At 36.9% G+C, this 27,124-nt stretch overlaps 1 pseudogene; it reads right to left on the bottom strand.

The window, feature by feature from the left end:
- Window positions 1-1,419: 1,419 nt before the first annotated feature.
- On the bottom strand, window positions 1,420-25,871 carry LOC146937911 (serpin-ZX-like; annotated as a pseudogene).
- Window positions 25,872-27,124: the final 1,253 nt, after the last annotated feature.

Here is a 27,124-nt window from a genome sequence, read left to right as displayed (position 1 = left end):
AATAAGTTGTTTTTGAAAAAGAGATTGAAATAAGCTGTTTTGGATGAATAAGCTGTTTTTTATAAGTTGTTTTTGAAAAAGAGGTCATCATAAGCTGTTTTGGATGAATAAGTTGTTTTGAACAAGTTGATTTTGAAAAAGAGGTCGTTAAAAGTTGATTTGCATAAATAAGCGGTTTTGAATAAGCTGATTTTTGAAAAAGAGGTCGTAATAAGCTGTTTTGAATAAGCTGATTTTGAAAAAGAGGTCGTAATAAGCTGTTTTGGATGAATAAGCTGTTTTGAATAAGCTCATTTTGAAAAAGAGGTTGTTAAAAGCTGATTTGCATAAATAAGCTGTTTTTGAAAAAAAGGTCGTAATAAGCTGTTTTGGATGAATAAGCTATTTTGAATAAGCTGTTTTTGAAAAAGATGCGGTAATAAGCTGTTTTGCATAAATAAGCTGTTTTGAATAAGTTGTTTTTTGAAAAGAGGTCGTAATAAGCTGTTTTGAATAAGTTGTTTTTGAAAAAGACGTGGTAATAAGCTATTTTGCATAAATAAGCTGTTTTGAATAAGCTGTTTTTTGAAAATAGGTTGTAATAAGCTGTTTTGGATAAATAAGCTGTTTTGAATAAGTTGTTTTTGAAAAAGAGATTGTAATAAGCTGTTTTGGATGAATAAGTTGTTTTCAATAAGTTGTTTTTTGAAAAAAGAGATCGTAATAAGCTGTTTTTGATGAATAAGTTGTTTTGAATAAGCTGATTTTGAAAAAGAGGTCGTTAAAAGCTAATTTGCATAAATAAGTTGTTTTTTGAAAAGAGGTTGTAATAAGCTGTTTTTGGTAAATAAGCTGTTTAGAAAAAGTTGTTTTGAAAAGAGATCGTAATAATTAGGTTATATTTAAAATTGTCAATTTGAATTATTATGAGGGCAAAATTGTCAATTTATATGTTTAACCCCCCCAAAACCCCCCAATTTGGGGGAACTTTAAAATTGAACAAATGAAGCCCTTCTGAACCCCCCAAAACCTTTCCCTTGTTTTTTAAAACTCGCAAACAAGGGTTTACCTCTCCATAAGTCTTTCCTTCCCCTCCCTTCCCCTCCAAAACCCAACTCGCAAACAAAGCCTTAAAAAAAAATTAATTTATTATATTGGATAGACTATATAAATCACAGACCTGAGGCTAGTTTCTCCTCCCAACTAGTATTTATTGTTGACACTATCCAACAGTTGAAAATTGCAATGATAACATTATTCCATATTAGAGTTAACTTTCACTGGTAGTTCCGTGTCAAGGATGAAGAATCAAAACATGAAGAAGTAATCATTCAAAACCTAAACTATACTATCTTCATAAAACAATGCATTCTTATTAATTAAGCAAGATTTTACTTAATCTAGGGGTAATCCAATTGATTTGAGAATGGGACGTTAAGATCACATCACAAGAGGATTTAGAACTTGTCCAATAAAGAGTACCTGTTGGAACATGTGTGGAAATTGAGTTAAAAAGACTAAACACAAATTCTCATGTTGGGTAGAACTAGTGTTGTGTGAATTGAAAAAAGTGGAAGTTCCACATCGGATAGAACACACACATTAGTAGTGTTTATATAGTGGGGGTGTACCTCTAATTAATGGGGGTACATAAGCACTAGAGAAAAATATATATTGATATATATTTTATTATTTAGATTATTTAGAAATGATAAATTAAATAATTAATTTAATCATTATTAGAAAGTGCTTTCTTAGTCCCCAAGTTTTGCTAAAATATTTTTGTACTAAATCTAATATATTTTGGTACTCAATTGAGATATTTTTGTACTAAATTTAGAAATGATAAATTAAATAATTAATTTAATCATTATTAGAAAGTGCTTTCTTAGTCCCCAAGTTTTGCTAAAATATTTTTGTACTAAATCTAATATATTTTGGTACTCAATTGAGATATTTTTGTACTAAATCTAATATGTGAATTACTTAATGACAAAGTAATGTATTACTTGTTCCCAAAGTTTATCACTTATTAGTTGTGAATTTTCTCTATAAATAGAGAGCTCACACAGTGCATTCCACACACCAAATAGTTTCATTGAGTTGTCGGGAACTCTTTCTCTCTTCTCCCCTTTTTGACTTGTGTTGACGAGTCTTTCATCTCTTCTCCCTCCTTCGACTTGTTTAACAAGTCCTTCTCCTTTTTCTACTTCTTTCTGTCCCTTCGGAATTAAGAGTGTTCTTAAGACCATAGTCCCTTTTCGGTTTAATGGCCCTTCGGAATTAAGAATGGTCTTAAAAACGTAGTCCCTTCGATAATATAAGTCCCTTCGGAATAAAGAGTACTATTAAGATCATAGTCCCTTTTCGTAATAATAATGTCCCGTCGGAATTAAGAATGATCTTAACGGTATATAAATTATTTAAATAATTTTCTATTTGAGGAGAAATGGTGGTAACACCATATTTGAGTGGTCATAGTACCGTATTGATAGTTTGGAGAACTTAAAGGTTAGAATGGTGGAAACACCATATTTGAGAGGTCTTAGCACCATAGAATGGTAATAATACCATATTAAAGTGGTTTCAGTATTAAAGAGTGGTCTTAGTACCATATTTGAAGGTGTAATTCTCGAACGGTTTTCTACGGTGCAGTAGTTAACCGCACAGTTGTAGCTGGGCTTGTTTTATCCTGGAGGCGGCATGGTTGATAGTCTACCTTGCACAATTTTGGGTAGTGCCACGAAACGTCTTAAAGAGAGCGACCTGGTCGTGACTCAACCTAGTAACAACTTCGGTAGATAATAGAATTTGGAAATCCAAATACAACAGTTTGGAAATCCAAAAACAACAATTTTAAGACGTTTCGATTTGCTATGTCTACCGAAGAAGTTACTTATTGAGATTACGTTGGCCCTAAATACATTAAGGATAAATCAAGCTATAGAAATACATCTTTCGACTGAAACGATGAAGTGCTTATTATTTAAAACAACAACACTATGAAATTCACATATCTCTTTTTGGTAAAATGTGGAGTAAATTGTGGGTATCTATATTTGTCCCTGGACACCAACATGGTAATATCCCAAAATTCTTAAGTCTCTTGTGACGTTGATGGCAATGATAATTTGGCAGTATTATTTTAAGCATACGGTTTTAATTATGGTTATCTTGGTTCCTATGTACTGTTTTAAGATTTGACATCGCACATGAAGTGTAAATTATGGAAAAATTGCAGCCACTTCACTTGAAAAACAGTAACAAGAAAATTATGCTTCTAACAATATTGAGAGTTCAAGACTCCAATAAGTGCAACAACATTGTTAGAATATTTGGTACCAGGGATGAACCACAGACCGATCAAGCCAAAATAACTGCAACCTATAATTGTCCAAAAAGAAAATTAATTTCATATTTTTATTGAATAAGACTGAGTTAACTCAGACTTAAAGAGAGACTTGTGTATCATGCATTCTTGTGGGAAAAGGTTGTGCCTTTGATGACATGTTCAATATTAAATTCTCTTTCTATATAAGTTGGGTAATTTTAATGTTTGACATATCAAAATTTATCACGTGAACATACATTTAATTTTAAATTTGAGTAACTTGGATTTAATTCCAAAGTTATATGATTAAACAATTTTATTTTTTGCAGTCAAGATAAATGAACCAAAAGTTCATATAAATTGCAGTCAAGATAAATGAACCAAAAGTTCATATAAATCAATGTTTAGAGAATTTGAATCTCTAAACTTAATATTATGATATGTGTAAACTTGATGGCACATAACCTAGAAATGATAAAATGATTTATCATATTTATTGATGACTGTGAATTTTGGAAAATAAAATTGATATGCTTGAATGTTCAATTTTTTATAACAAAAATTGAAATTTATAGAGTACCCAAGTCTAAGAACAAAAATTCTAATTAAGAAATTTTTGAAGAAAGGACAATCCAACTTGTCTTATTTTTGAACTTGGGATTGTCTGAACTATATTTGGATTCTGGACCCCGAGAGTTGAACTCACTAGTAGAGCCTATGAATGTGTATTCGTCGGGTATGCGATAAATAACGAAACATAGGTTTTATGACCTAAATGTTAAAGTGATCATAGAATTTAAAAGATGTCGATTTCTATGTAAAAGTTTACCCCTTTAACTAAAGAATAGTGGGGGCACTAGTGGGGGGCTCTAATGGGAGCACGACATTAGTGGGGGCAAAATAAATTCCCTTCTAAAAATTAAGAACTAGTGGGGGCACTATATCTAATCACATTCATGTAATTAGAAATAGTTATGAAAACATCAAACGAGATGTTATAGAACCTCAAGGAGGTAAGAAAGCTAAAATTGCTAAAGAGTATGAACTTGGTTTATACATTGAAAGAAGATTCATTAAGCCTTAAAGAAGTTATATCCTCATTGGATGCTGAATTATGGCAAAAGCAATAAACGATGAAATGAATTTTTCAGAGTCTAACAAAACATGACACTTGGTTGACTTGTCTCATAGTTGCAAAACCAATCGGTTGTATTTGGATTTTGGAAAAAAGGAACTAAAACCTGATGGTACGGTTGATGAATACAAGGCTCTCCTTGTAGTCAAAGGTTTTAGACAAAGAGAAAAATATAGACTTCTTCGACATTTATTCACCAGTCATGAAAATCATATCCATAAGAGTACTAGTCCCTTTAGCCGCCGTTCATAACTCGATAGTACTACAAATGGATGTGAAAGTTGCCTCTTTTTATGGTGAACTAGAAGAAGAAATCTATATAGAACAACCTGAAAAATTTTGTGATTCATGGACAAGAAAACAAGGTATGTAAGTTAGATAATTCTTTGTATGGTCTAAAATAAACTCCTGAGGAATGGCATGAAAAAATTGACATTCTAATGCTATCGAATGAGTACAAAGTGAATGAAAGTGACAAAGAATATTTGCACGATCATATGTCTCTATGAAGACAACTTGCTCATATTTGGTTTAAAGATTCATGTTATGAATTATGTGAAATCATTGTTTATCAACAACATTGATAAGAAAGACCTAGACAAAGTTGAAGTAATTCTTGGTTTCAAGATTACTAGATCATAAAAGAGAACCTTTTTGACAAATCTCACAAAGTTGAGAAGATCTTAAGGAAATGTAACTATTTGACCGTAAACTTGCAATCATATATTATGATCCAAGTGTTAGAACACTTGAGATGGAGTTAGAAAAACAGAATATGTGAGCATTATTGACAGTACTTAGGTATGTCATTGAATGTATTAGACCCGACATTGCTAATGTCGTGAAACTCTTGTGCAAGTTTACTAGTAGACAAATGAGAAGCATTGACATGCTATTGAAAGAGTCATGAGGTGCCTTAAGAAGACTATGACTCTAAGATTAAATTATGAGGAGTAACATATTATATGGTACAAGATATAAAATAGAACATCTTTCAGATGAATATTTAGCGACTAGTGTTTGCACATTGAGCATCACTAGAGGAGTTATTTGTTGAAACAAATGATATTGACTCAGTTCACTATGGAATGAATCTGAGTTGAGAACACTAGAGAAAACTAGTGAAGAAGCAAGTTGATAAGATGCTTGCTAATTGAGAACCCTTAGTGGGTAAAACTGTTTCCGAAAGTGTTAATTTATTGTGATAGTCTGCGGCTATTACAAAATTGAGAATCGTTACCATAATGGTGAGAGACGATTATTTAGGCACGAACACATAAAGAATTAGAGAGCTAGCTACTCTCAAAAGGAACAGTTAAAGTATATCGTGCACGTACGGATAAAGAATTAGTTAATCCTTTGATGAAAGGAATTACTGGAAAGAAAGTCCTAAACACATCCAATAGGATGGGACTAATGCCCAAAGGTCACAAGTGATGGTAACCCGACCTACATGACTGGAGATCCCAAGAAATAGGTTCAATGGGTAATAACAAGTCACAAGTGATAGAACATGCTATGTTAAAAGTAAGAAAGCATGATTCCTGCAGCGATAGAAGGATGAGATAATAGAAACTCTTAATGAGATCTATACTCTATTTTGAGTGGAGTACATAGCTACAGGAGTACTCTTGATAGACTCACCTCTACGAATGTGGAACTAAGGGCCGGTTCCTATGGGATTCGGGGCAGAATACCTAGAGCGTTCGTTAAACCGGGATACACGTGCAAGGCCATAAACGCACGAGCTTTTAGAATACACCTTATGAAAAGGTGTGTGTGTGGGTTCTATGTCTGAGATAGAGTTCAATGCTGTAAGCAACTCTTGTTAATCAGAATTTTACTCGCTATGAAAAGGTTCAAGTTGTAGGTGACACCTTTGTTTACTAGCAAATCTTATGGAGACGTTTTTGACGTTATTTATGAAACCATATTTTAAATTCAAGTGGGGGATTGTTGGAACATGTGTGGAAATTGAGTTAAAAAGACTAAACACAAATTCCCATGTTGGGTAGAACTAGTGTTGTGTGAATTGAAAAAAGTGGAAGTCTCACATCGGATAGAACACACACATTAGTAGTGTTTATATAGTGGGGGTGTACCTCTAATTAATGGGGGTACATAAACACTAGAGAAAAATATATATTGATATATATTTTATTATTTAGAAATGATAAATTCAATAATTAATTTAATCATTATTAGAAAGTGCTTACTTAGTCCCCAAGTTTTGCTAAAATATTTTTGCACTAAATCTAATATATTTTGGTACTCAATTGAGATATTTTTGTACTAAATCTAATATGTGAATTACTTAATGACAAAGCAATGTATTACTTGTTCCCAAAGTTTCTCACTTATTAGTTGTGAATTTTCTCTATAAATAGAGAGCTCACACAGTGCATTCCACACACCAAAGAGTTTCATTGAGTTGTCGGGAACTCTTTCTCTCTTCTCCCCCTTTTTGACTTGTGTTGACGAGTCTTTCATCTCTTCTCCCTCCTTCGACTTGTTTAACAAGTCCTTCTCCTTTTTCTACTCCTTTCTGTCCCTTCAGAATTAAGAGTGTTCTTAAGACCATAGTCCCTTTTCGGTTTAATGTCCCTTCGGAATTAAGAATGGTTTTAAAAACATAGTCCCTTCGATAATATAAGTCCCTTCGGAATAAAGAGTACTATTAAGATCATAGTCCCTTTTCGTAATAATAATGTCCCGTCGGAATTAAGAATGATCTTAACGGTATATAAATTATTTCAATAATTTTCTATTTGAGGAGAAATGGTGGTAACACCATATTTGAGTGGTCATAGTACCGTATTGATAGTTTGGAGAACTTAAAGGTTAGAATGGTGGAAACACCATATTTGAGAGGTCTTAGCACCATAGAATGGTAATAATACCATATTAAAGTGGTTTCAGTATTAAAGAGTGGTCTTAGTACCATATTTGAAGGTGTAATTCTCGAACTGTTTTCTACGGTGCAGTAGTTAACCGCACAGTTGTAGCTGGGCTTGTTTTATCCTGGAGGCGGCGTGGTTGATAGTCTACCTTGCACAATTTTGGGTAGTGCCACGAAACGTCTTAAAGAGAGCGACCTGGTCGTGACTCAACCTAGTAACAACTTCGGTAGATAATAGAATTTAGAAATCCAAATACAACAGTTTGGAAATCCAAAAACAACAGTACCGTTCCAGACAAATCTTCTCTGATAAAAAACAAGAAAGGGTAGTCAGCTACAAAGTCAATCGGAATCGGCGGAGGGCTGATAAGCCCACTACCACAAGTCATAGGGGTATACAGTGCGAGCACCGCAGCAGCTTTGGTTCCTTGTTCATTTACTTCAATAAAAGACTTGTGGAATACTTCGGAAACATAAAGGTTTTTACTCGTAGGAGAGTCCACCATTTATGTCAAACCTCCTTTAGATAAAGGTAAAACCACTCCTAGCTCCTTAAGCATATTAGAAGTTTCAAGCTCAAAAGAAATTTTGAATCTTGGAATTCTGAAGTCACCTACTCGCACTGTGTGTTTAGGACATATATGTTCCAGAAACTCAGATTCAGAAGCTACCTTTTCAGTCAAAGCTAACAACCCATCTTTTGCATCAGGAAGAAAAAAGTACATAGAGAAATAACACTTATCACTTTGCCTATAAGCATCATGCTTATAAAAAAGACGGAGGACCTTAAAACCATCAAAAACACTAATAAGTTGTCTCTCCCGGCTTGTCATGAAGGGAACCTTTACTGAGCTGCCATTAAGAAGGTTAAAATCATAGTCTTTTGTTTTTGAAGTATCAAACCCCTGTAACCATGCTCCTTTGAAGTATAGTGCATTTGCAAAGATGAAGTTGGTTAAACTTTTATCCGAGTGGAGTGGAAGTAGATTTTTTATAAGGCCATTTGTCTTTTTTTCAGCCCACAAATTCACTTCTTTTCTCACTTCAAGAGCCTTTAAAACAATATCAAATATAAATTAATAATTGAAAAAAGATCAATTGAATTCTTTTAGTGAGCATTTCAATAGAAGAATTTAACTTTTTCATGATATGATTGTCACATATTTTGTTGCTAAATTGGTTTGATACATCAAAGATGAATTAATACCTTACAACAAATAGGTGAGACTGAATTGCAAAACAGCATTCATTTAATTAGCAAAACATTGATTGTTTACATAGAAGTTGATATTTGTTATGTACATAAGTGCTAAAGGATCAGGTGGGTTGTTTTGTCTTTACTGCAGGTAAATATGGACATAATTTTCTATTCAAATCCAATTAAACTTGGAGAAACCTAAGGTTTGGTGTCACAGAAAATCCTTTTATGAATCAAGTTTGAGAGTTCTTTTGTGTATCAAGTTTGTATATGATCAGAATGCAAACCATTTCATCACACTAAATTAAATATATAAAACTTACAAAAATAATTACTAACATATGTGCCTTGTCTCCTTTGTGTTGAAATTACTAAAAAAATTCTATTAATAGAAAAAGACAAGAATAAAAATGAATATTTAGGTCACAGTTTGTTTGAATATACCTTGTTCACGAAATCAACAGAGGCAATATTGGCTTTGAAATCAGTAGCCACAGTTTGTTTGAAGGAAGGTTGAAGAGAAAGTGATTGTTCAACCCACATACCATTGATAAAAGATAGCAGAGGTCCGCCGGCTGCAGTGGCATCGGCAAGCACGTAAGAAACGAGTTGAGAGGACAAGGATTTGAGTTCATCAGTGGATTTGGATTGGAGGAAGGTGAGAAGTTGATCTTGTGTGGGACCCTCTGCGCTGATAAGTGTTCAAAAGTGATATACTTCATATGGTAGTTTAGGCATTTTAGTGACTTGTTTTGCAAGATTCTCCATGGAAAACTCCAATTATTATGCAAATATGTCATTTATGCTTTTGAACCTTATTCTACCCTTTTTGTGCAGGAAAATACAAGCAAGGAGCAAGAAACGTCAAAGTTCAAATCCATACGCTATTAGCGTGATCAAGAGATGCCAATGTCCAGAGACATACGCCAATAGCGTACCTGGGGCGTGATTCTGGAGCACTTGTGAAGAATTCGCTATTAGCGAATATTACGCTATTAGCGTAATCACTCCAGACAGATACGCTAATAGCGTACCTGGAGCGAAGCCAAGGAGAAGTTGTCAAGAAATACGCTATTAGCGTAATTGCTCCAGAGAGCTACACCATTAGCGTGGTTTGAGCTACACCATTAGCGTATACATGTCTATGTGTAGCTATCATCTACTCTTGTAGTTTGAGGTAATCAAATAAGATATTATGTAATCCTTTGATCTTTTAATATATAAGGTTCTAGCTTAATGATTCAATATTGTTGTTATTCTTGTTCTTAATGCTTTCAATGAGATTCAAGATGATTTGGACACGAACTCTTGAATCTATAACTAGAATAACAATCTATCTTAATTTATATCACTCTTGACAAGTTTGTAAATCTTTGATAATCACTTTTAATCAAGAACTTAATGCTTTTGGACATTTAATCAGGCTGGACACGGTCGATTAAGTTATCCGATCGTCTTTATTATCGTTTAAAGGATTTGGACACGAATGTTTAAACGATACTTTAGAAATAACGATATCGCTTTGGACACGAATGATATTGTAGAAATGATTGTGATAATATTGGTTATAAAGCTAGAATCCGTTAATCGATCGAGAGATTGCTGCTATTATGCTTGGTTGATTTCTTGAGCCGCAAGCGAAATAGTTCTATCTCTTTTCGCTTTTATTTTATTGTCAATTAGAAGTAATTTTACAAACAAACAATTTATATCCAAACCCTTAATGTGAACTATTGTGAAAATGCTTATGATTAACGCAACTCCCTGTGGAAACGATCCTATATTATACTCACGTGTATATAGTTTTATGACATGTAAAAATCTTACATCAAAATGGCGCCGTTGTCGGGGAGTAACAGAATTTTATCATAAGTAATGAAACAATTTTGTCATGTTAAGCAATTTTGCACAAAATTCTTTCATGCATATAACATACACATATAACATTCATTAATCTTTTTGTGCTAACCACCTGGTATAATCTTTGTGAACTTTGTTTATGCGAGGTATCGTTGCTAAAGATCAACTTCAGTTTGATCCTGAGATTGAGAAAACTGCTCGATTACTTAAAGCTAAAGCAAAGGAAGCTAAAAGGTTAGCCAGGCTGGCTCAGCCGGGATCTTCCATCTTTATTCCTTCACCTTCTGGTTCGGTTCATACATTATCTCCTAGTGGGTCTCCACACTCGTCTGCACCATCATCTCCGAAGAGTGAACCATTTCTAGTCATGGCTAATGAAAGTGAAAATGAGAATGCACTTCCGTGTTGGGTTAGTCCAAGGAGGCTTGCTAGTCTTGGAAATCAAAATACTAAGCAAGTTGAGTTGAAGTCGGGGTTAATTCATTTGATAACTCAAAACCCTTTCACTGGTATGGATCATGAAGAACCCTATAAACATCTCACCAATATCTATGTTATGGCCGGAACACTTGGTTTGAAAGAAGATGAGGAAGAGAATATGTTTGCTAAATTATTCCCTCATTCTTTGATTGGGAAAGCTTAGGAGTGGTACTTGGATCAACCGACCTCTTTGATGAAGAATTGGAATGGCTTGGAGGCAGCTTTTCAAGAACGTTTCTTTCCGGAGGATAGGCATCTTGAAGCCAAGACATCTATTACAACTTTTGCTCAAGGTTCTAGTGAGACATTATGTAAGGCATGGGAGAGGTACACATCTTTGCTAAGGAATTGTCCGAAGCATGGTTATGATAGTCAAATGCAAATCCATCTCTTTCGTCAAGGGCTTCAAGGTGAGTCCAAGACGATGTTAGATACAAGCTCAGGTGGAGCTCTTATGTTGAAATCTCCTGCTGAAGCCGTGAAGATCATAAACCAAATGGCGCTCAACACTCGCAAATCGTCTCACAACCGGAATCCTTCACAACGGAAAGCCGGTATTCTTGAATTGGATGCAAATGATGCGGTGTTGGCTCAAAACAAGCTCCTCACTCAACAAATGGAGGCTATGCAAAAAGAAATAAGAGCCATGCCAAAGCAAATCTTAGAATCTCTTCAAAAAGAAGACGGAACTTCTCAAGTGAACACATGTGAGCTATGTACGGGTGATCATCCCACCGGTTTTTGTCCAGCACCTGGTTCTTTTGAAGAAGAAGAGGTCAATTTTGTGGGAAGCCAACAACAAAGGCCCAACCAACCTCAAGGGCAACAAGCCGGTAGCTCAAACCAACCAAGATATCCGGGTAATCCAAACTTTCAAAGACCAAACCCATTCAACCAACCATAGAGAACACCATACAACTACCAATATCCACAACCAAACTTCTACCAACAACCATTCAATCAATTCCAACAACCATTCAATAACCAATTCCAATATTCACCACAAAATAACCCACAACCACCAAATAGTTCTCAAAGTACCGATGAAACCTCAAAGCAATTTATGCAATTGTCAATGGCCAATCAAAAGAATACCGATGCGTCTATCAAAGGCCTTGAGACACAAGTCGGTCAATTGGCTCAACAAATGGCTCAAGGTAATCAACAAGGAGGACCGTTCACCGCCAACACTCAACAAAATCCTAAATCATAGCAATTAAAAGCTATAACAACAAGGAGTGGCAAGGTGATTAGTGAGGGGTTAGGTGATGTTATTGAAGGGAAAAAGAAGGTTGTCGAAGATGTTGTCGAGGAGGAAGATGTAGTGGAGTTAGAGAAGGATGTAGATATAGAAAATAAAGGACAGTTAGTTGAAAAACAAAAAAATGAAAAAAGAGAAATAGTTGAAGAAGAGGAGATGGAGAGAATAAAAAAAGATGTGCTGCAAGGAAAAGGCAAGAAGAAAGAAGTTGAGAAGAAAGTGGCTACTCAACAATACCGTATCCACATGCTCCATCAAAGAAAGATAAAGAGCATCAATACTCAAGGTTTCTAGAACTCTTCAAGAAATTGCAAATTGATATACCATTCTCAGAAGCCTTGGAGCAAATGCCGGTCTATGCAAAATTCATGATAGATATCCTTTCCAAGAAGAGAAGAATCAACGATGAAGAGACCATCCAAATTGATGCCAATTGTAGTGCTATCATTCAAAGAAGTTTGCCTAAGAAAGAGCAAGACCCGGGAAGAGTCACTCTACCGGTAGCTATTGGCACAACCAATGTAGGTAAAGCACTACTTGATCTTGGATCAAGCATAAATCTCATGCCTTTGTCCGTTGCCAAAAGAGTTGGCAACCTTTGTATCAAGCGGACTAGGATGAAATTGCAATTGGCGGATAAATCTTTTGCAACACCACTAGGAATGGCCGAAGATGTTCTTGTAAAAGTGGACAAATTTGTTTTTCCGGAGGACTTTGTGGTGATGGATCTTGAAGAAGATGAGGATGTGCCTCTATTAATGGGAAGGAATTTCATGCAAACAGCTCGGATGATGATTGATCTTGATGATAATATCATGAAGGTTAAAGTAAATGATGAAGAGGTTACTTTCAACATCCGGGAAGCTTTGAAGCACTCAAAAGACAAGGGTGCATGCTTCAAAATGGATGCAACTGAAGAAGTCATCTTGACAACTCGGAAGCAATTGCATAAAAGGACACCTCTTGAGAGTGTTTTGATGGATGCACTCAATGCTATCGATGAAGATGAAGCAAGAGAAATTGAAGAGTGTTTGAAGGAGCTAGATTCTTTGAAAAAGATTCCTCCACATGAAGCCATACTTGAAGAATTGAAAGCGGAATCTAATGAAGAAGCAAAAGTTGATGACACCAAGGTAGAGTTAAAGGTTTTACCATCAAATTTGAAATATGTTTTTCTAGAGAATGATGGTACCAAACCGGTGGTCATTACTAGCTCCTTGTCCATCGATGATGAAACAAAGTTGGTAGAGATCCTCAAAGTCAACAAGGAAGCGATAGGGTGGAATTTATCCGACTTGAAAGGGATACGTCCATCTTATTGTATGCACAAGATTATGATGGAAGAAAACTTCAAACCGGTAGCACAACCGCAACGCCGCTTGAATCCAAACATGAAAGACGTGGTGCGCAAGGAAGTAGTGAAGTTGCTTGAAGCCGGCATGATCTATCCAATCTCGGATAGTGCTTGGGTAAGCCTGGTTCAAGTAGTTCCCAAGAAAGGAGGGATGACGATGATTACCAATGATAAGAATGAATTGATCCCAACAAGAACCGTCACCGGATGGAGGATGTGTATCGATTATAGAAGACTTAATCAAGCAACAAGGAAGGATCACTTTCATTTGCCCTTCATGGATCAAATGCTTGAAAGACTCTCCGGTCAATCCTTTTATTGCTTTCTTGACGGTTACTCCGGTTACAATCAAATTGTCGTGAACCCCAAAGATCATGAGAAGACGGCCTTTATTTGTCCTTTTGGTATTTTTGCTTATCGAAGAATGCCATTTGGCTTGTGTAATGCACCTGCAACTTTTCAACGGTGTGTTCAAGCCATATTCTCCGATTTAATTGCTAAGTGCATGGAGGTGTTCATGGATGATTTCTCTATTTTTGGATCATCATTTGATATGTGTTTGAAGAGCTTGGATACCGTGCTGAAGCGGTGTATTGAAACTAGTTTGGTGCTCAATTGGGAGAAGTGTCATTTCATGGTTACTGAGGGTATTGTCCTTGGTCACAAGATTTCTTCTAAGGGTATTGAGGTAGACCAAGCTAAGGTCGATGTTATTGGAAAGCTCCCACCACCGGTGAATGTCAAAGGTGTTTGTAGTTTTCTTGGCCATGCCGGTTTCAACCGGAGATTCATCAAAGACTTTTCAAAGATAGCAAAGCCAATGAGCAACTTGCTCAACAATTATAAGTCTTTTATTTTTGATAACGATTGTCTTTTTGCATTTGAAACTTTGAAAGAGAAGTTGACCACAGCACCAATAATCATAGCTCCTAATTGGGACTTAAATTTTGAATTAATGTGTGATGCTAGTGATTATGTTGTTGGTGCGGTATTGGGTCAACGTAAGAACAAAATTTTTCATGCTATTCACTATGCAAGTAAGGTTTTAAATGAGGCACAAATCAATTATGCCACCACTGAGAAAGAATTACTTGCAATAGTTTATGCAATGGAGAAATTTCGTTCTTACTTTATAGGTTCCAAAATTGTTGTCTATACTGATCATGCAGCTATCAAGTATCTCCTCACTAAGTCCGATTCAAAGCCACGGCTCCTCCGATGGATGTTGTTGCTACAAGAGTTTGACTTAGAGATCAAAGATAAGAAAGGCATGAAGAATCTTGTAGCTGATCACCTTTCAAGGTTGAAAAACAATGAAGTGACAAAGAATGAACCCGAAGTTCTTGAAGAATTTCCCGATGAAAAGTTGCTTGTAGTCAATGTGAGACCTTGGTTTGCCGACATGGTAAACTACAAAGCAACTGGGTTCATTCCTGAATATTATACAAGGCAATAATGCAAGAAGTTCCTCCATGATGCTAATCAATATGTATGGGATGATCCATACTTGTTCAAAATTGGAGCGGACAATCTCTTGCGTAGGTGTGTAGATGATGAAGAGGCAAAGAAGATCCTATGGCGATGTCACAATTCAACCTATGGAGGTCACTTCAACAGGGAAATAACTGCCGCAAAGGTACTTCAATCCGATTTCTATTGGGCAAATTTTTTTAAAGATGCCAATTCACATTGCAAGCATTGTCATGAATGTCAAAGAACCGGATCAATGTCAAAAAGAAGTGAGATGCCTCTACAAAACATCCTTGAAGTAGAAGTGTTTGATTGTTGGGGTATAGATTTTGTTGGCCCTTTTCCTTCATCATTCTCCAATGAATACATCTTGGTAGCTGTTGATTATGTCTCAAAGTGGGTGGAAGCCGTAGCATCACCTAAAGCCGATAGTAAGACGGTAGTGAAGTTTCTAAAGAAGAATATTTTCACCCGGTTTGGTACACCAAGAGTTCTCATTAGTGATGGAGGGTCACACTTTTGCAACACACAACTTGCCAAGGCCTTAGATCACTATGGAGTCAAGCACAAGGTGGCATCACCTTATCATCCGCAAACAAATGGACAAGCTGAAGTTTCCAACCGGGAGATCAAAAGAATACTTGAGAAGACGGTCTCTACATCTCGGAAGGATTGGTCGGCTAAACTTGATGAAGCTTTGTGGGCATATAGGACTGCTTATAAGTCTCCTATATGCCTCACTCCCTTTCAAATGGTCTATGGTAAATCTTGTCACTAACCGGTCGAGCTCGAACACAAAGCATTTTGGGCACTCAAGTTCCTAAATTTTGATCAAGAGAAGGCCGGTGAAAAGCGAAAAGTTCAAATGCATGAGCTTGAAGAGATGAGAAATCAAGCTTATGAATCTTCAAAACTTTACAAGGAGAGGCTCAAGAAATACCATGACTAGAAGATCATCCAGAGACAATTCATGCCGGGGGAATTGGTATTGCTTTTCAATTCAAGGCTAAAACTTTTTCTGGGCAAATTGAAGTCTAAGTGGTCCGAACCTTTCATGGTTAAAGAGGTTAAACCATATGGAGCTGTTGAACTAGAGGATCCAGTTACAAAAGCCAGCTGGACAGTGAATGGGCAGAGACTTAAGCCCTATTTCGGTGGTGGAATTGATTGGAGTTTGTCGACGATTTCACTAATCGAACCATGATTTCTTCAAGTTAAATGCGTCAAGCTCATGACGTAAAACAAGCTCTTGCTGGGAGGCACCCAGTTTTGTAAGTATTTTAATGTTTATAGCATGTAGTAGTAGATCATAAGCATTCAAAGCAAAAATGAAACAACTTTGAAAAACTGATCCTGAAGCTTTTCGCTATTAGCGAAAATTTCGCTATTAGCGTGAAAGCTCCAGAAAGCTGCGCTAATAGCGTGTTTCTTCAGAACTTGCCCAGATTTTCAAAATTTTTGATTATTTTTAAATGTCCAATTGCATTTTGTGCTAATTCTTTCCATACAATATGTTGGTATTTCCTGGTTGTTTTGCAGATGGCACCTAAAAATCCACCTAAGACCACCGGTACCAAACGTCCCAGAGGAAAATCTGCCTCCACCTCAGCTGTACCCCAACCAGATAACCGTTTCCCCACACCAGCCTATTATGCCAGGTTTACTAAGATGAGACAATACAAGACCTGGCATGAAAAGACCTTTGACATACACCCATATGGTGTACACTTAGATATGCTCCATATATTCTTTGATCGCAAATGGAACAAACTCATCTATCCTGCAACTGAAATTAACACTGACCTAGTGAGGGAGTTCTATTGCAACGCTGTGCCTGATAGCTCACCTACCACCATAGCTGATGATTTTGCCTAGACTTCCTTTGTGAGAGGGAAGGAAATCCCTTTTGATAGAGATTCAATTAATATTTTCCTGAACAATGCCTTGGACCTTGAACCATCCCCTGATCCCACTGTACCTACCTTGTGTACGTATGGTAAAAGAAATGCCCAAGGAAGCTGGAAGTATGAGCAGATTGAGAGGGATATTATGAACAAGGGTAGGTACTTTGTTAGGAATGACAAAGGAGAGATCAAACATGCACTCACCAAAGAGATGAATGCTAATGATGTGCCCAGAGCCCACACTTCTGATGCCCCAAAGGCTGTTCTCCCACTCATCTGGTGTATCATGAAGGGAGTTCAGGCTGACATTGCTAGGATCATAGCCAATGAGATGAAGCATGTGGCTTTAAAGTGTGCCACAGGTGCGAAGAAAGTTGCTTTGATCTTTCCGGGACTTATCATGGGCTTGCTTAAGGCCAATGGAGTGACCATTTCTGGACCCTTTGATGAAGACATTGAGGGCACCATTACTGACAGTGCTATTCATACCTGGGAGCAAATGCCGGTCTATGCAAAATTCATGAAAGATATCCTTTCCAAGAAGAGAAGAATCAACGATGAAGAGACCATCCAAATTGATGCCAATTGTAGTGCTATCATTCAAAGAAGTTTGCCTAAGAAAGAGCAAGATCCGGGAAGAGTCACTCTACCGGTAGCTATTGGCACAACCAATGTAGGTAAAGCACTACTTGATCTTGGATCAAGCATAAATCTCATGCCTTTGTCCGTTGCCAAAAGAGTTGGCAACCTTTGTATCAAGCGGACTAGGATGAAATTGCAATTGGCGGATAAATCTTTTGCAACACCACTAGGAATGGCCGAAGATGTTCTTGTAAAAGTGGACAAATTTGTTTTTCCGGAGGACTTTGTGGTGATGGATCTTGAAGAAGATGAGGATGTGCCTCTATTAATGGGAAGGAATTTCATGCAAACAGCTCGGATGATGATTGATCTTGATGATAATATCATGAAGGTTAAAGTAAATGATGAAGAGGTTACTTTCAACATCCGGGAAGCTTTGAAGCACTCAAAAGACAAGGGTGCATGCTTCAAAATGGATGCAACCGAAGAAGTCATCTTGACAACTCGGAAGCAATTGCATAAAAGGACACCTCTTGAGAGTGTTTTGATGGATGCACTCAATGCTATCGATGAAGATGAAGCAAGAGAAATTGAAGAGTGTTTGAAGGAGCTAGATTCTTTGAAAAAGATTCCTCCACATGAAGCCATACTTGAAGAATTGAAAGCGGAATCTAATGAAGAAGCAAAAGTTGATGACACCAAGGTAGAGTTAAAGGTTTTACCATCAAATTTGAAATATGTTTTTCTAGAGAATGATGGTACCAAACCGGTGGTCATTACTAGCTCCTTGTCCATCGATGGTGAAACAAAGTTGGTAGAGATCCTCAAAGTCAACAAGGAAGCGATAGGGTGGAATTTATCCGACTTGAAAGGGATACGTCCATCTTATTGTATGCACAAGATTATGATGGAAGAAAACTTCAAACCGGTAGCACAACCGTAACGCCGCTTGAATCCAAACATGAAAGAGGTGGTGCGCAAGGAAGTAGTGAAGTTGCTTGAAGCCGGCATGATCTATCCAATCTCGGATAGTGCTTGGGTAAGCCTGGTTCAAGTAGTTCCCAAGAAAGGAGGGATGACGGTGATTACCAATGATAAGAATGAATTGATCCCAACAAGAACCGTCACCGGATGGAGGATGTGTATCGATTATAGAAGACTTAATCAAGCAACAAGGAAGGATCACTTTCCTTTGCCCTTCATGGATCAAATGCTTGAAAGACTCTCCGGTCAATCCTTTTATTGCTTTCTTGACGGTTACTCCGGTTACAATCAAATTGTCGTGAACCCCAAAGATCATGAGAAGACGGCCTTTACTTGTCCTTTTGGTATTTTTGCTTATCGAAGAATGCCATTTGGCTTGTGTAATGCACCTGCAACTTTTCAACGGTGTGTTCAAGCCATATTCTCCGATTTAATTGGTAAGTGCATGGAGGTGTTCATGGATGATTTCTCTATTTTTGGATCATCATTTGATATGTGTTTGAAGAGCTTGGATACCGTGCTGAAGCGGTGTATTGAAACTAGTTTGGTGCTCAATTGGGAGAAGTGTCATTTCATGGTTACTGAGGGTATTGTCCTTGGTCACGAGATTTCTTCTAAGGGTATTGAGGTAGACCAAGCTAAGGTCGATCTTATTGGAAAGCTCCCACCACCGGTGAATGTCAAAGGTGTTTGTAGTTTTCTTGGCCATGTCGGTTTCTACCGGAGATTCATCAAAGACTTTTCAAAGATAGCAAAGAGAATGAGCAACTTGCTCAACAATTATAAGTCTTTTATTTTTGATAATGATTGTCTTTTTGCATTTGAAACTTTGAAAGAGAAGTTGACACCGCATCAATAATCATAGCTCCTAATTGGGACTTAAATTTTGAATTAATGTGTGATGCTAGTGATTATGTTGTTGGTGCGGTATTGGGTCAACGTAAGAACACAATTATGCCACCACTGAGAAAGAATTACTTGCAATAGTTTATGCAATGGAGAAATTTCGTTCTTACTTTATAGGTTCCAAAATTGTTGTTTATACTGATCATGCAGCTATCAAGTATCTCCTCACTAAGTCTGATTCAAAGCCACGGCTCCTCCGATGGATGTTGTTGCTACAAGAGTTTGACTTAGAGATCAAAGATAAGAAAGGCATGGAGAATCTGGTAGCTGATCACCTTTCAAGGTTGACAAACAATGAAGTGACAAAGAATGAACCCGAAGTTCTTGAAGAATTTCCCGATGAAAAGTTGCTTGTAGTCAATGTGAGACCTTGGTTTGCCGACATGGTAAACTACAAAGCAAATGTGTTCATTCCTGAATATTATACAAGGCAACAATGCAAGAAGTTCCTCCATGATGCTAATCAATATGTATGGGATGAGCCATACTTGTTCAAAATTGGAGCAGACAATCTCTTGCGTAGGTGTGTAGATGATGAAGAGGCAAAGAAGATCCTATGGCGATGTCACAATTCAACCTATGGAGGTCACTTCAACGGGGAAATAACCGCCGCAAAGGTACTTCAATCCGGTTTCTATTGGCCAAATTTTTTTAAAGATGCCAATTCACATTGCAAGCATTGTGATGAATGTCAAAGAACCGGATCAATGTCAAAAAGAAGTGAGATGCCTCTACAAAACATCCTTGAAGTAGAAGTGTTTGATTGTTGGGGTATAGATTTTGTTGGCCCTTTTCCTTCATCATTCTCTAATGAATACATCTTGGTAGCTGTTGATTATGTCTCAAAGTGGGTGGAAGCCGTAGCATCACCTAAAGCCGATAGTAAGACGGTAGTGAAGTTTCTAAAGAAGAATATTTTCACCCGGTTTGGTACACCAAGAGTTATCATTAGTGATGGAGGGTCACACTTTTGCAACACACAACTTGCCAAGGCCTTAGATCACTATGGAGTCAAGCACAAGGTGGCATCACCTTATCATCCGCAAACAAATGGACAAGCTGAAGTTTCCAACCGGGAGATCAAAAGAATACTTGAGAAGACGGTCTCTACATCTCGGAAGGATTGGTCGGCTAAACTTCATGAAGCTTTGTGGGCATATAGGACTGCTTATAAGTCTCCTATAGGCCTCACTCCCTTTCAAATGGTCTATGGTAAATCTTGTCACTAACCGGTCGAGCTCGAACACAAAGCATTTTGGGCACTCAAGTTCCGAAATTTTGATCAAGAGAAGGCCGGTGAAAAGTGAAAAGTTCAAATGCATGAGCTTGAAGAGATGAGAAATCAAGCTTATGAATCTTCAAAACTTTACAAGGAGAGGCTCAAGAAATACCATGACTAGAAGATCATCTAGAGACAATTCATGCTGGGGAATTGGTATTGCTTTTCAATTCAAGGCTAAAACTTTTTCTGGGCAAATTGAAGTCTAAGTGGTCCGAACCTTTCATGGTTAAAGAGGTTAAACCATATGGAGCTGTTGAACTAGAGGATCCAGTTACAAAAGCCAGCTGGACAGTGAATGGGCAGAGACTTAAGCCCTATTTCGGTGGTGGAATTGATTGGAGTTTGTCGACGATTTCACTAATCGAACCATGATTTCTTCAAGTTAAATGCGTCAAGCTCATGACGTAAAACAAGCTCTTGCTGGGAGGCACCCAGTTTTGTAAGTATTTTAATGTTTATAGCATGTAGTAGTAGATCATAAGCATTCAAAGAAAAAATGAAACAACTTTGAAAAACTGATCCTGAAGCTTTTCGCTATTAGCGAAAATTTCGCTATTAGCGTGAAAGCTCCAGAGAGTTGCGCTAATAGCGTGTTTCTTCAGAACTTGCCCAGATTTTCAAAATTATTGATTATTTTTAAATGTCCAATTGCATTTTGTGCTAATTCTTTCCATACAATATGTTGGTATTTCCTGGTTGTTTTGCAGATGGCACCTAAAAATCCAACTAAGACCACCGATACCAAACGTCCCAGAGGAAAATCTGCCTCCACCTCAGCTGTACCCCAACCAGATAACCGTTTCCCCACACTAGCCTATTATGCCAGGTTTACTAAGATGAGACAATACAAGACCTGGCATGAAAAGACCTTTGACATACACCCAGATGGTGAACACTTAGATATGCTCCATATATTCTTTGATCGCAAATGGAACAAACTCATCTATCCCGCAACTGAAATTAACACTGACCTAGTGAGGGAGTACTATTGCAACGCTGTGCCTGATAGCTCACCTACCACCATAGCTGATGATTTTGCCTAGACTTCCTTTGTGAGAGGGAAGGAAATCCCTTTTGATAGAGATTCAATTAATATTTTCCTGAACAATGCCTTGGACCTTGAACCATCCCCTGATCCCACTGTACCTACCTTGTGTACGTATGGTAAAAGAAATGCCCAAGAAATCTGGAAGTATGAGCAGATTGAGAGGGATATTATGAACAAGGGTAGGTACTTTGTTAGGAATGACAAAGGAGAGATCAAACATGCACTCACCAAAGAGATGAATGCTAATGATGTGCCCAGAGCCCACACTTCTGATGCCCCAAAGGCTGTTCTCCCACTCATCTGGTGTATCATGAAGGGAGTTCAGGCTGACATTGCTAGGATCATAGCCAATGAGATGAAGCATGTGGCTTTAAAGTGTGCCACAGGTGCGAAGAAAGTTGCTTTGATCTTTCCGGGACTTATCATGGGCTTGCTTAAGGCCAATGGAGTGACCATTTCTGGACCCTTTGATGAAGACATTGAGGGCACCATTACTGACAGTGCTATTCGTACCTGGGAGAAGAGGGAGCAGAGGGCAGCCCAGTACCACTTTTCTGATGACGAGGGTGGCCCATCTGAGGCCACTTTTGATTTTGCTGCTTTTCAAACTTTTATGCAGGAACAACAGTTGCACAACCAGTATGTGCGGAACCAGAATTCTTTCATCATGGATCAAAATGAGGCTGTTTACCGGAGCAACATGGGCATCCATCAGGATCTATATAATGCTCATATGTATCCGGGGAATGCTGATTACCCGGTTATGACACCTGAGCAGTACCAGGCCTATGTTCACTGGCGTGAGGGCAGGCCAGGTCCTTATGTGGGGGTGGCAGATGTGGATGATGAAGCGACACCTGATGATGCTGGAGATGATGCTGGTGATGATGCTGGAGTTGGTACTGAGGACTTAGACATGGATGAGGCAGATGACGCAGAGGATGATGATCAGTGATCATTTTTTCTGTTTTTAGTGATGTTTTCATTTATGCTTTTGAACTTAATGTTTTTAATTTGCTGTTGGTACTTATTTTAATTTCGGTGTATTTTGTACTCTTCGAGCACTGTGGTTTTTAGTGCTCGACTTGATACTTTGGTACTTTATGTCGGTTTAATAATTTAGCTTTTTATTGGTTTAACTAACAATGGGATGAATTTTTTGTTTTAATCTTGCTTGTGTCTTTTGAAAGAAAAATTTGCTCATGAACATTAAAGTTGAAGTGCTCAAAAGAGCCAATTATTGAGCAAACAAACAGGTGAGTGATAATGATATTATTTGTGAGAAAGCGCAAAGCCAAGGTATTGGTTTCCCGTTATTCTAGGTTTTTACTAAGAATTTGAAACTTGTACTTTGCACAAAATATATCTCATCTAATTCTTGTCATAAACATAAATATTTGTGAACCACTTAGTACTTAACCTAATTGTGAGGAAGCTTCAATTTGTATATATGCTGGAGACCGATAATCACCGTCTAACTTGTTTTTGTTATGTTAAATCTGATAATTATTTTGAATTGTTTGAAAGCATGGAAAGGATCAAGGCACTTTTTGAATTGAGTTAACCAAATTGACCACATAAATCCTACTTGTGAGAAGAGTGTGTATCGGATACCCCAATATGAGCCAAACGAATCAAGTCCTCAAACATGAACTGTCAATATTCATAAGCACAATGCTCATTGAATTTGCCTGAATTTTTTCAAAAATCCAGTTCATGCTTGACTCATTTTAGGACTTTGATATTTTCACTTTGTTGAACCCTTAACTTTATTGTACTTTGTCCCTTGCCTTAGAATAGGGGAACATTCAATTAGAGTTTTGTTGTATTCAAGTTGGGGAGAAAAGGAGGCATTATATGTCAAGTATCTTGGTGAATTGTTAGAATAACCTGACAACATTGAAGAAAAGAAAAAAAAATTGTACATATGAAAAAGAAAAGAAAAGAAAAACAAGAAAAAGAAAGAAAAATCAAAAATAGAATAAGTTGTCAAGGTTATCAGTTAGATTGTTTATCACCAAGGGTTTGTAATGATTGGTAGGGAAGATTATGGATTTCAGTTGTTGATACGAAGAATGTTCCTCTTTGATAGGCTTTCTGATCAATTGCCCCACATATGACATTTCTTTTGTAGCCCGTCTAAGTTATAACCCTCTAAAGACCTTTAGATCCATGCTTTTGTGCTTTTTGAGATTATATTTGGATGGACACCTAACTTAATCAGGATGTTAGCATGATTGTTGGATGTGTGTTCATTACCCTCGCTTTTTGTTATTATATTTCATCTACTTTCAAAGAAGTGTGTTAGGTGTGGTTCATAGATAGTTATGTTTATGTTTTGAATTTCATGATGTATAGTTTGTGCTTAGGACATATTTCACATTCATAGTTTGCACTTAGAGTAGCGGACGACTTCATGCTTGCCCGCATAATCATATTTGAATCACCATTTGAAAATTTTTGTTTTGGATTGTTTGACACGGTGTTGAAAACCATGTCCAAAGCCTTGTAAGTTTCCATTTCGATTGATTTGTTTAAGGACAAACAAAAAGCCAAGTTGGGGAGAGTTTGATAAGTGTTCAAAAGTGATATACTTCATATGGTAGTTTAGGCATTTTAGTGACTTGTTTTGCAAGATTCTCCATGGAAAACTCCAATTATTATGCAAATATGTCATTTATGCTTTTGAACCTTATTCTACCCTTTATGTGCAGGAAAATACAAGCAAGGAGCAAGAAACGTCAAAGTTCAAATCCATACGCTATTAGCGTGTTCTACGCTATTAGCGTAATCAAGAGATGCCAAAGTCCAGAGAGATACGCCAATAGCGTACCTGGGGCGTGATTCTGGAGCACTTGTGAAGAATTCGCTATTAGCGAATATTACTCTATTAGCGTAATCACTCCAGACAGATACGCTAATAGCGTACCTGGAGCGAAGCCAAGGAAAAGTTGTCAAGAAACACGCTATTAGCGTGATATACGCTATTAGCGTAATTGCTCCAGAGAGCTACGCCATTAGCGTGGTTTGGGCGAAGCAGGGCAAAAAGGACCAACATGGAAGGCTTCCATTGGCCATTAAATAGGCCGACCTACTGCGCTATTAGCGTACATTTCGCTATTAGCGCAGGTGCAAAAACTTAGCCCATTTAAATAGCCATTTTATCTCTCTTTTAGGTCATTCACTATTCCATTAGATATTTTTCATACATTCTAAGAGAGAGGTTAGATCTATTTCTTGAAGAGAAACACAAAGCAAGTGATTTAGGAGTAGATTCAACCCTAGATTCATTGAGACATCAAGGATCTTGACATGGAATCTTCATCTTTCCTTCATCCTTTGCATAGTTTACATGTCTATGTGTAGCTATCATCTACTCTTGTAGTTTGAGGTAATCAAATAAGCTATAATGTAATCCTTTGATCTTTTAATATATAAGGTTCTAGCTTAATGATTCAATATTGTTGTTATTCTTGTTCTTAATGCTTTCAATGAGATTCAAGATGATTTGGACACGAACTCTTGAATCTATAACTAGAATAACAATCTATCTTAAGTTATATCACTCTTGACAAGTTTGTAAATCTTTGATAATCACTTTTAATCAAGAATTTAATGCTTTTGGACATTTAATGAGGCTGGACACGGTCGATTAAGTTATCCGATCGACTTTATTATCGTTTAAAGGATTTGGACACGAATGTTTAAACGATACTTTAGAAATAACGATATCGCTTTGGACACGAAGGATATTGTAGAAATGATTGTGATAATATTGGTTATAAATCTAGAATCCGTTAATCGATCGAGAGATTGTTGCTGTTATGCTTGGTTGATTTCTTGAGCCGCAAGCGAAATAGTTCTATCTCTTCTCGCTTTTATTTTATTGTCAATTAGAAGTAGTTTTACAAACAAACAATTTATATCCAAACCCTTAATGTGAACTACTGTGAAAATGCTTATGATTAACGCAACTCCCTGTGGAAACGATCCTATATTATACTCACGTGTATATAGTTTTATGACATGTAAAAATCTTACAACATGCGCCGGCCGCAATTATGCTGAGCATAATGTGGAGTGACAACGGTGAAAACACAACGTTATTTTCTTTGTATTCTTCTTTGGAGAACAAATGTTTGGCAACGGTCAAAGAAACCTTGGTTAGGTTGGTCATTGATTCGCTGTGGAAATTCATTGCTCTTCTGATTGAAATTGAACCCAATTCACTGCGGAAATTCATTGCTCTTCTTAATGAAATTGAAACCAACTTTGAAGACCTAACAGGCACAACCGAGAGTGTTTGCAATCAGGTAAAATATGTAATTAAAAAGTCACCTCACAAATATTTGTATTTATAGTTTTAATCAAAACCAAAAATTGATATAAAATGCAGTTCATAATTTATACATGTTAGTGCAATAAAAAGAGTGCAAAGACAGACACGTGAGTATGACTCGGTTATTAATTTTGCACTATTAATCTTTTTTTTTTGGTTACAAAAAGGGTGGAAGAGTGCACTATTAATTTTGATGGGATCCGATGCATTAATGCTGGTATGATCGCACCTATTTGCATTATTAATCTGATTCTATAAACTGAATTCATTATTTTAGTTTAGCCAATGACTTTTGTCAAACCTCTTGATTAGAAAGGTAAAACTACATTTCCTTCAACATATTTTTTTTTGGAGTTTCCTTCAACATATTAGAAGTTTCAAACCTAAAAAAAATAATATTGAATCTTGGAATCCTGAAGGCATCAACTTCCAATTTTTGACGAGGAAGCTTTTGTTCTAAGAACTCAGATTCGGAAGCTACATTCTCAGTCAAAATTGACAACCCATCTTATGTATCGGGAAGAAAAAAGTACATAGATAATTGACATTTATCTTCACCTTGCTTATATGGAAAACCAGGTACTTTGAAACCATAAAACCATTTATAAACAGCACCTTCTCGTCGGTTATGAAGGGAGCCTGGACTAGGCAGCCCTTGATACGGTAGAAATCACATTTTTTTTTCTTCTTTTGTGAAGCATTAAACTTCTGCTCCCATGCTCTTCAAAAGTTAACCTGCAGAGGTAAAATTTTATGTACTACCTCCGTTCCTACTTACAAGACCCTTTTGAAAAAATACGGGAATTAAGAAAATTAAAAGTGACAATAAATTTGTTTGTAATTACTATTGTTTTTACAAATTTGTCCTTTAAGAGAGATGGTTACTATAACTGAAAATCATCTTAGTTGTATACTATGATGCTAGCTAATCGGCCCAAAGGATCATTCTTTACTTACCTTCACGTCGAACTTCGGATTACCAGAGCTCTTTTCCCTTTTTCTTGAAAACCGGAGAGTTAATCCCATAAAATACAAACCAAAATTTGTTGTTATTATAAAACCAATTGTAGAAAGCTGCATACATTAAAATGGAACAAATTAACCACACTCTA

Source organism: Medicago sativa, chromosome 3, assembly GCF_051527215.1.
Source record: "Medicago sativa cultivar Bolivia chromosome 3, Bolivia_mono, whole genome shotgun sequence".
Lineage (NCBI taxonomy): Eukaryota > Viridiplantae > Streptophyta > Magnoliopsida > Fabales > Fabaceae > Medicago > Medicago sativa.
The sequence above is the reverse complement of the archived record's forward strand: the minus strand, read 5'-3'. Positions and strand labels throughout refer to the sequence as shown.